Genomic DNA, 10,287 nt, shown 5'->3' on the forward strand with positions numbered 1-10,287 from the left:
ATTAACTACTTTTACTCTGGCACTCAAAGGACTAAATGTTAATATTAACAGCATAAACCAACTTTTACTTTTGTAATAATCTAGAGAGGACATCTGCTTTAAATGTAGTTTGATTTTGTTTGTCACTTCAACTAAGTGATCAGAAGGTACAGACAATATATAAACATTACAAATGACCCAAAAAAGGTTGAGTGGTTCCAGCCAACATAACAGGTTTTCATAACAGAATGAAGACATCTTGTTTCTTGATTTCATCTGACCTTATAGCTTAGCTGCATGAGGTAAAGTTGTGTTGACCAATACAGTAGCCAGGAACCACAATGAAACAAGCCACTACCCAGCACTTATACCTTGGCCAGTTCTAAAGGCAATATGATGTAAGGGTAAAAGACATAGCATATTTTGGAGAGCTTTTTTTTTTAAGAAAATAAAATATCTCGATAATGTTTATACTTATTATACGTTGAAATAATAATTTGAAGAAAGTGGGTTAAATAAAATATATTATTAAAATTAATTTCACTTACTTCTGCTTTTTTCTTTACTGTGGTTACAGACAACTTAAAATTACATGTGTGGCTCACATGATATTTCCACTGGCCAGAGCTGATCTAGAATGATGCAGATCATCCCCTCTCCGACTCTTGGTGTGTTTGATGATCTGAATTGCAACATATACAGAATGGCAATTATTTGAATAATTTCAGCACCAAACTACTCCTTTGTTATCCAATTCACTATATGACTATCATATAAATTTGTCACAGGAGTGACAGATAAAGCTATCAAAAATGATAAGAATTACAAAAAATATGCAAGTGGGTGAGGAATATTTAGCAAGCAGTCAAAATAAAGCATTGGGTTCAATACTGAAACTACTGTGCTGTGCTTAAACTCTTCATAAGGTAGGATACAAAAGTTTATGGAAAGCCTCAATAACCTCCTGACTTTTTACTTAATCATCTCCTATCTTTCAAAATTAAATATTTTTACATCTTTTTTACAATTACCAGTAGTATTTTTTAAACTACTGACTTACATATTTTGAAGCTCCAACATTTAAATAAGGGCATTTAAATTTTCTGTTATGTTTATCAAAATGAGGCATGAATTTAAGAAGACTGAGAAACACTGTCAAATACAAAAGTCAGACGCACACAGTTGAATCCAAAGGGGATCAGAATATGCCACTCCAAAATATGCTACTTTGGCATCAGGATTATTTTGAACTGAAGGCAAATAGGAAATGGAAGACAGGAGCACTCTCTGCCCTGGCCCTTTCTGCGTAAAAGTAGAACACAAAATTTCCTTTGTAAATGCGACATAAATGTCCATTTGTAAAGATGGTCATCTCTCCCTTACCAGTGAGAACAACTTTTATTATGAAAATGATGCAAAAACCCCAAATCTATCCTCTTCTTTGGGTCTCTTTTCTGTGTAGCCCCCATGCACGTAAAATTAAAAAGATCGATTAAATGTTAATCTGTGTTTTGTTAGTTTTAATTAACAGGCCTCACTTATAGAACCTCAGAGAGTAAAGTTTTTCCTCCCTCACAAAAGCAAGAATGAATATGCACCATAAGACAATGGACAAAGTGCAGGAGAGTTCTAAATGACTTAAAAACTCTTTAATGGTATATCCATGCAATGACTACTACTACTCAGCAATGATCAGTACTAAACTATGAATACAGGCAACATGGATGAATCCCAAAATAATTACATAGTGAAAGAAGTCAGACAAAAGAGAACATACTGTATGATTCCATTTATTTAAAGCTCTAGCGAATGCAAACTAGTCTATAGTGATATAAAGCAAATGAGTAGTTTACTTGGAGATGGGAGGGGTGGGTAGAGGAAAGGATTACCAAGGGGTATGAGGAAACTTTTGGGGGTGATGGATATGTTCACTATCTTGATTGTGGGGGATAGCTTCACAACAGCCAAAATTCAACAAATTGTATACTCTCAATATCTGCAGTTTATTGTCAATTATAACTTATACCACAATAAAACAGTTAAACAGTCCCTCCCACCTCCTTGAGAAAAGGATAGGGGCTGAACAGGTTGACTTTAGCATCCAACAGATGTTCACTGAACATCTTAATAAAGCTAGCTAGGGAGCAATAATCCAGGCCCCAGGGCCATTTCTTCTCATTTTCCTACCTCAGCCACAAAACAGAGCTAAAAATACTTTGTGACTTAGTCTAACCCAATATATAATCAATAGATTATATCAGAATGAAGAGCCATATCCAATGCTGTAAAACAGCATAGGATAACTACATTTCCTAGCCCAGAAAACTGAATGTGATGGGAAAGGGGAGGAAGGGTCAGACAACACTCCACTGAATCATACCGATGAGGCCCCTGTAGTCCCAAATTGGAATATGAGGCCAGGCGCAGTGGCTCACGCCTGTAATCCCAGCACTTTTGGAGGCTGAGGCGGGGAGATCACCTGACCTGAGGTCAGGAGTTCAAGCCCAGCCTGGCTAACATGGTGAAACCCCATTTCTACTAAAACAAAATAGAAAAGAAGATGAATGCTGTCCAGAAGAGGATTCAGGCCTGACTTATTAAAATGCAAAAACCTGGGAGACTTGTGGGGAGTGAGAAGCAGAGGAGGAAATACATAAGCTTTATGAAATTTATCTAGTAATGCCTTAGACAAAGCAGGACCTATTAAGGGGGCTGTTATGGTCTGAAAGTTTATGTTCCCCCCAAATTCATATGTTGACATCCTAACTCCCAAAGTAATGGTATTAGGGGGTGGGGCCTTTGGGAGGCAATTAGATCACAAGGGCAGAGTTCTAATGAGTGGGATTAGTGCCCTTATAAAATAGGTACCAGAGAACAGCCTTGCCCTTTCCACACCACATGAAGACACAGCAAGACAGCATCATCTACGAGGCCCTCGCCATTCACAGAACCTACCAGTGCCTTGATCTGGGACTTCCCAGCCTCCAGAACTATGAGAAATAAATTTTTGTTTATAATGGACTCACTGCTTGATATCTTGTTAGAGCACCCCAAATGAACTAAAACAGGGGCCTAGCAAGGTATAAGAGAAACTGGACATATCTTAAATATATCAGAGAGGAGTTTTTAACTTGTAGAATAATCATTAATCTTTATGACTCTATCATCATGGTTTTGTTAGGTTAGTGGTATCTCATGAACACAGAAGGATAGCTTCTCATGACCATTTTCTATGACAGTTCCCTGAAGCAAAGTATTCTATGGGGCCACCTGAGTACATAATATAAAGTTATTGTGAAATTAACAATATGACTATTAACGCTTAATTTTAAGCAGAGATCAAAATTTTTAAAAATACATTCTCCACTGGTGTCCTATATGCCATGTGGTAGTGAACTGTATCATACCTCTTCAAAAGACCTGAGACATCAGTTCAAACAAACGCTATTAGTATCAACTCAAATTATATGAATGTTTAATAATCTCAGATCAGATTATGCTTACTGAGAAAGACAGCAATTGGTGAAATCTATTGATCAACAGCTCTATCTATTCATTTGTTATAACAAAATAATGTAAGTATCTTCCTTTTCAAAATATGTGTTTTGGGGATTTTCTTGTGGGAGTGGTATATGGGTGATCCAATTACAGGCAAGTTTTCTGTCTTCTTTTCACTTGTACCTTCCATACCTTTTTAAATGTGCTATTTACTAAAATAAATAATTACCTTATGTATTTTTAAAAATAAGCAACAACAGTAAGTTTTTCCTTAAGTTTTGTGTTTTTCTCTTTTTTTTAATAAGTGTTTCATTTTTCACTTTCTCCTCATACACTTATTTATAACACCTCGGATCTGCAAGTGGTTTACAAGAAAATAACAATGAATGTTGCTTTTGCAGACACAAATAAAACTAAAAGGTGGATAAAGATAAGAATTCCCTAAACAAAACAAATTTAACCACTGCAGGCAGACAGGCCAGAAAAGAAAAAAAAAAGCAAGAATTTGTCTCTTTTTATCTTTTTTTTTTTTTTTTAAACTTAGTTGGCCAGATCTGGAAGAATGGTTCTAATGGTTTCGTTAACTCAACAAATACAACTGCAACACCTAAAAAACATAAAATAAAAATAAAAAGTTTTTCTTTTATGTAACATAAAATCCCTTTTATTAATCATATTTTCCCAAAAGGGGGAAACATTTCTGAAGGAAAAAAAGATTATGCCATATATTACCCCACAAAACATGTATAAGACAGTTTTTAGATCAATGGAATTTAAAGAATAAATTCTGTTGTTTTAATCAGACTCAAAAACCACTGAGATATTTACAACACAATGTTTCAGCTTTGCCAAATTTAGCGCTTTACTATTTTTAAGAACCATTAAAAGAAATATTTTAAGAAAACAAATGCTTTTATAAAACACTTCAAAAGAAAATTAATGCCCTGTCCACAAAAAGGAAGGTCATAGAGGCACAATTTCCCAATGAACACCCAGAGAAAGAAAATAAGTGGCCTCAGGCCAAAGATAAAATACCTTTGTCCTCAAATAGCAGTTTCACTTTCTTGCTAAACATCAGATTACCCCAGTAATGATCAGACTATGCACTAGCCTCCAATATGATCTCACTGCCTCAGGGTCTCACTAGCTTACAGACTAGGTCTCTTTGAGAACCTTGTTATGGGCTAAATTATGTCTCCTAAAAATCCACAGGATATCCTAATTCCCTGTACCTCAGAATGTAACTGTACTTGGACATAAAGGTTAAATGAGGACACTAGGGGTGGGCTCTAACACAATATGACTGGTTCCCTTATAAAAAGAAATTAGGCCATAGACATACACAGAGGGAGAGTATGTGAAGAAACAGGGAGAACTCAGCCATCTACAAGCCAAAGAGAGAGGCTTGGTAGAAACCAATCCCACCAACACTTTGATTTTAGCCTTCCGGCCCCCACAACTGTGAGGAAATAAATTCCCGTGGTTTCAGCCGCCCTCCCACTCTGCGGTATTTTGTCAAGGCAGCCCTATCAAACTAATACAGATTTTGGTACCAGGAAATGGGGTGCTGCTGTAACAAACACCAAAAATGTGGAAGTGGCTTTGGAACTGGGTAACAGGTAATGGCTACAAACGTTTTAGGGTGCATGGTAGAAAAAGACCAGATTGCACTGAAGAGGTTGTTAGAAATATAGACACTAAACGTGTTTCTGGTAAAGTCTCAGAAGGAAATGTGAAACGGGTTACTGGAAAGTGGAAACTTCAAGAGATAAAATTCAGCCTATACTTCATTGCTCTCCATTAATTGCTCTTCCCCATCCAAACTTTTCCCCTGGGCACAAACCCTCTATCGCACTCCAGAAATATACAAATTGAATACGCTCTTCAGTACCCACTGCCCACTCACATCCAAGCCTCTTCCATACACCATGTCAATTTTCAAGGCAAAACCACTGACTTAAGCTCACTTCATACCAAAAATCTTTCATTTCCACCCTCTTATCTCAAGACCAAAGCCCCCTCTGTGTGTTATTTACTAACCACAATGATAAGAGCAAGTAATCCCTATACTTAACTACTTTCCTAGAATCCCTGTAACATTTTTTATGTGTAAAACCTTTCTATAATTTCTCCCATTAGATTATTGCAACTAAGACCCTACGCTACTGGAGCAGAATCGTATTTATTCTGTGTTCTCCTCAATGCCTAACCCAATACAACAGTCTTCCTAATCCACCTATTACTACCTATTACATGAATACCTCGGATCTTCTCTGGAAACATATCACAGGAAGGCAATGGATTCCTCACCACTGGTTTCCTTTATTGAGAAGTAGTTATTTATCTCCTTAGTCTTATTATCCCACATGGAATCCCACTAAAATTATTTAATCACAATATATCAATGTTACCATGCTAAATATCATTTCCGAACTGTACTTATATAAATGTTCCCCTTTGTATGACACTAATTTACAAGAAAAAAATGAAACTTTTATTGTTATAAATATGGAGTTGATAATGTATGTAACAATATCAAATGAAATCCTACTTCAAGCCAAATAACTATTTTTAAAAGTACATGTAACTGTTTCGGACATATATCATCATTTATAGGCACCATCAAGCAGTCCTAAATTCACCAGGAAGTTGTCTGCTCCTTCACTTTAAAGTGTAGGATCTTTCTCTGGCAGATGTGCTATTCGCTCTACCATATTTGGGGACATTCTGGTCCAACTTTGCCTCAAAATATTTCATGAAATTCAGAGTACCTTGTATGTTTCCAAATATACAAAATGTAGCCAACCTGCAACTCAACCTGAGAGACAAGACTATGTCGGATCTGGGATGTAATCTGGAGAAAATAATCTGCCTCTAACTCAGGATAGCTACGTTCCGGGCAATTCATTGTTCTTCTCCAGCTTTTAAATCCCTTAATCTCAATTCTAGACAATGGATTCACTTCATCATTTGTCAAGCAAAATCTCTCCATCCTAGCAGTTAAAAACTAAAAGTGGCCAACTAGGCCTAAATCCATGAAAGTTACATTTCAAGGATTTCCAAGAATCTCTCTCAATAGCTTCAACTTGTAGAAATAAACTAAACTCTGAGAACAGCTTCCATTCCTCACAGTTAGGTGCATTTAAATGCATCTGAAAAGGAAAGATGTCTTTAAGGGCCAACCAGAGCAATGTCTAGGTGATAGAACTTTGAAACACACTAAAAACTGACTAATGATCCCTCCCTTTCCAAGCCACAACCATCAGGCCCAGTCAATAAAAAGAAGTGTGGTAAAGAGACAAAGAAAACCAGAACTAGAGAAGGTACGTGAAAAGAATAAACACAGAAAGGAACAAAGGGAAAAAAAGAAACATATGTAAGAAATAAGGTACACCATAATCTATTAGTAATACGTTGAGAATAATCTTCCTAAGTTTGTTCGTTTTGGCAAACGAGATAGGAAAGAGGAATGGAGAGTCAAAGGGTACCCAAAACTAGTTTTGCCTACGTTGCACATAAGGGCACAGGTGCATCCATCCAAAGCGCGGTATTGTATTAGAAGATCAGGTCAAAGAACTTCAAGTTTTGCTAGGTTTTTATTTATGTTTTTTATTTACTTATTTATTTATTGAGTCAGAGTCGTCTCGCTCTGTCGCCCAGGCTGGAGTGCAGTGGCATGATCTCGGCTCAATGCAACCGCCGCCTCCTGGGTGCAAGCGATTCTCCTGCCCCAGCCTCGCTAGTAGCTGGGACTACAGACGCGTGCCATCACGCCCCACTAATATTTGTATTTTTAGTAGAGACAGGGTTTCATCATGTTGGCCAGGATGGTCTTGAACTCCCGACCTCAAGTGATCCACCCACCTCGGTCTCCCAAAGTGCTGGGATTACAGGCGTGAGCCACTGCGCCTGGCCAAGTTTTGCTAGGTTTTTTAAACACTATTGTTTGCCGAGAAATTCCATCAAGTGCTAAGGCATACATTATACAAATCTAGATGGTTCCAACATTACAAGATGTTCACTGTAATCACTCACACCCAAATTCAACATGTAAAACTCCCAAGCCCGAAGCCATCACCTCCTCCTCGTTAGTTTTCAGATAAGGTGTTATTCTATAAAAGGTAACCTAAACCAGGAATTTCTAGGGAAACACGAAGGGGATGTTTACATCAAACTATCTACAAGGCAGGTCAAGGCAGTCTGGTCACTTATCAGATTCCTTCTCTATGACATCAAAAGAACATGGAGAAGTTTTCCTTCTAGGCTGGTGAAGTCATAGTCCTCTTATCTATCTGGTGATACCTACCAAACACTAGCCTCCAACCACAGCCCCCACTGCACAAAGACAGTGCCCATTGCCGGGGTCTTCCCAAGCAGAGCACCTCAACAGCGCCACCGCGGAGGAGAGGTCCCCGGGGACCCCCACTCGCCCCCAGTGACTGCGCAGTGGCCTCCACCTCCCGCCGGCGCCTGGCCACTTCTCCTCCCCCGCAGTCTCCGCTTGGATTTCCATGTGACTGCAGGGAAGAATAGCCCGGCCTTTGTGCCTCTGCAAAGAATGCAAGCAAAAATGTACACCATCACCACCCGACAAACGCGCTACTCCGCAAGGCACAAAGCGTCTCCCAAACATCGCTTCCCTAGGAACATCCGGCATCCTGGGGCTGCCAAATCACAGACAAAGGCGCCCATCAGAGCGGGGGGGTGAGGACATTAAGGGAGAGACAAGATCAACATGCTCCCACCAACGGGAGCTGCGGTTAAAAGGGCATGGGCGCCAGGGGTGGGGGACGGGGAACCGGTACCAATTAGCGGCTTGCCTTGGGGTCCCCAAGGCTAAGGCGAGAACGCAAGACCGGGAGCATTGCTGCCCACTCTCTACCGCACCCCGCGCAGCCCGGCACCGCGTAACGGCGGACAGGGCATTCGGGCGCGGCCCCGGCAGCGGAGAGCAACAGGCTCCCGCGCCCCGGAGGCCTGGTCTGCGCTCCGGACCCCCAGGCTAACACCCCACCCCCCGCCCCCCAACACCAAGACTGTGCCCCTCTGGGTCAAGGAAAAGGAAGAACTTTTAAACCTCTTAGAGTCAGCGAGAGCAAAAGAAAGGGGTAGGGGTGGCTGAAAGGTCTAGGATTATCCATCGCGGGGGTGGGAGGAGTGGAGACTTGCGAGTAGCAAAGGAAACTTCTAGACCCCATCCTTTTAAAAAGCCACAGCAGCGGCATCCGCGAAGCGCCTGGCCGCGCGGGGTGGGGCAAGCGCACCGCCCCACAGCCCGCCGCCACCCCCACCCCCGCGCGCCGAGCCCCGGGCGCCCGCGCACCTTCCCCGCCGGCGCGCGCGCAGGGCGCGGGGGCGCGCCTCGGCCTCCGGGCCTGGGCTCACGCGCCGCTTACCCGGCTCGTGGCGGCCGCCCAGGCCCGGGACGCGAGGGGGCAGAGGGCTAGGGAGCAGGGGTCGCCGGGGCCTCTGGATGCCTCGCTTCGCCCACGCTCGCTGTCTTCTGAAGTAACGGCCCGGCGAGGAGCTTCGGGATCAAAGCGCACACTCACGCGTGACTGAGAAACTTAATCCCGCGGCGGCCCGACGCCAGCCTCGCGCTCCGCCGCGCCCCCTCCCCCAGCGCGCGCCGCACTTGCGCCGACCGGGGCTGCCGCGGAGGCGGCGGCGGGGCCCAGGCTGCTGGGGCTGCCGTGACGCCTGCGACCGGCGGGGCGGCGGGCGCGCCTCGGCCAATCAGGGGACGCGGCCGAGCGGGCCGGTGCGGGATTTTAAACTCGCTCCTGGGCCGCTAGGCCTGGGGTGTGGGTAGTGGACTTATGAGGTGGTCAGATAAAATACAGACTGGCCTGTTAAATGGGAATCTCAAAAAAGGAATAATTTTAGTACAAGTATATCCCTTGCAATATTTGGGACGTACTTATACTAAAAAGTTCTTCATTGTTTATCAGAAATTCAAATTTAATGGCAGTCTTGAGTTTTTATTTGCCGATTTTGTCAACCTGCGGAAACTGATAGCCTGTTTCTGGTTCCTCAGATTTTTCTTATGTGCACTGCCCTGAGGATGCTTTCTGCATGGGTAGCTTACTAAGTGTCATAGGATGCTGATGAGAAGCGCTTTAATCAGAAAGCGGGGCGGGGGGGGGTGGGGTGGGCAGTCGTCTCACTTTCTAAGAAACCTTTCGCACATCAGGGTGCATTCTTAGTCTGATGATCCAATTTAAAAGCAAAAACAGTAAACATGGAAAAGTTATTAGAGTTGCATGGCCCCAGGAAGAACAGATATTCATTTTTTATTTTGTGCCACTTAAGATTTTCTTTCTGTTATCCTGAATTTGGAAGTCCCACGAAATTTTTTCTGCATAAGAAACTCTTTTTCAAAACATCTCTCTAATATTATAGGACCAAAGGATACTCAGAAGTCCAATTTAGAACATTTAATAGAATTTCTTTTATTATTCTGAATAAAAATACTCTTTTCCCGTATTCCTTGGCCTTTCAAACACAGTCACAGCTGTTGACCTCTCTCTTCCTAGAGCCCTCCCCACCCCACCCCTCCTGTAATTCCATGCAATCACACTCTTGGTTTTGCTCCTTCCTCTTAGTCAAGGGCGGAGGTATGGGCTCTGAAGCTTGTACAATTGGGGGTCTGCTTTAACAAAAAACAAAACAAAACAAAACTTTCTTTTGAAAAATCCAAAAATAAACGTCCCTGTAAACACATTGCTAGGGTTGCTCCCAGGCAAGAGAAGGACCCAGAATGTTAAACTACTTCAGTTTCCAGGTAGATCTGCCCCTGTCACTAGGCCA

The 10,287-nt window shown here is 42.1% G+C and overlaps 1 protein-coding gene across 23 annotated transcripts in view; it reads right to left on the minus strand.

Moving 5' to 3' along the window:
- LOC105489102 (multiple PDZ domain crumbs cell polarity complex component) overlaps window positions 1–9,159 on the minus strand; it is a 175,392-nt gene extending 166,233 nt beyond the window's left edge. For 7 of the 23 annotated variants that reach the window (XM_024795140.2, XM_071077774.1, XM_071077784.1 and 4 more), the window contains exon 1: window positions 8,874–9,108. The gene's annotated coding sequence lies outside the window, so the exon portion shown is untranslated. Of the gene's footprint in view, window positions 1–8,873 lie in introns of all 23 variants that reach the window. The other 16 variants (XM_071077785.1, XM_011753792.3, XM_071077780.1 and 13 more) reach the window with 5 other exon arrangements.
- Window positions 9,160–10,287: the final 1,128 nt, after the last annotated feature.

This window comes from Macaca nemestrina, chromosome 14, assembly GCF_043159975.1.
Source record: "Macaca nemestrina isolate mMacNem1 chromosome 14, mMacNem.hap1, whole genome shotgun sequence".
NCBI lineage: Eukaryota > Metazoa > Chordata > Mammalia > Primates > Cercopithecidae > Macaca > Macaca nemestrina.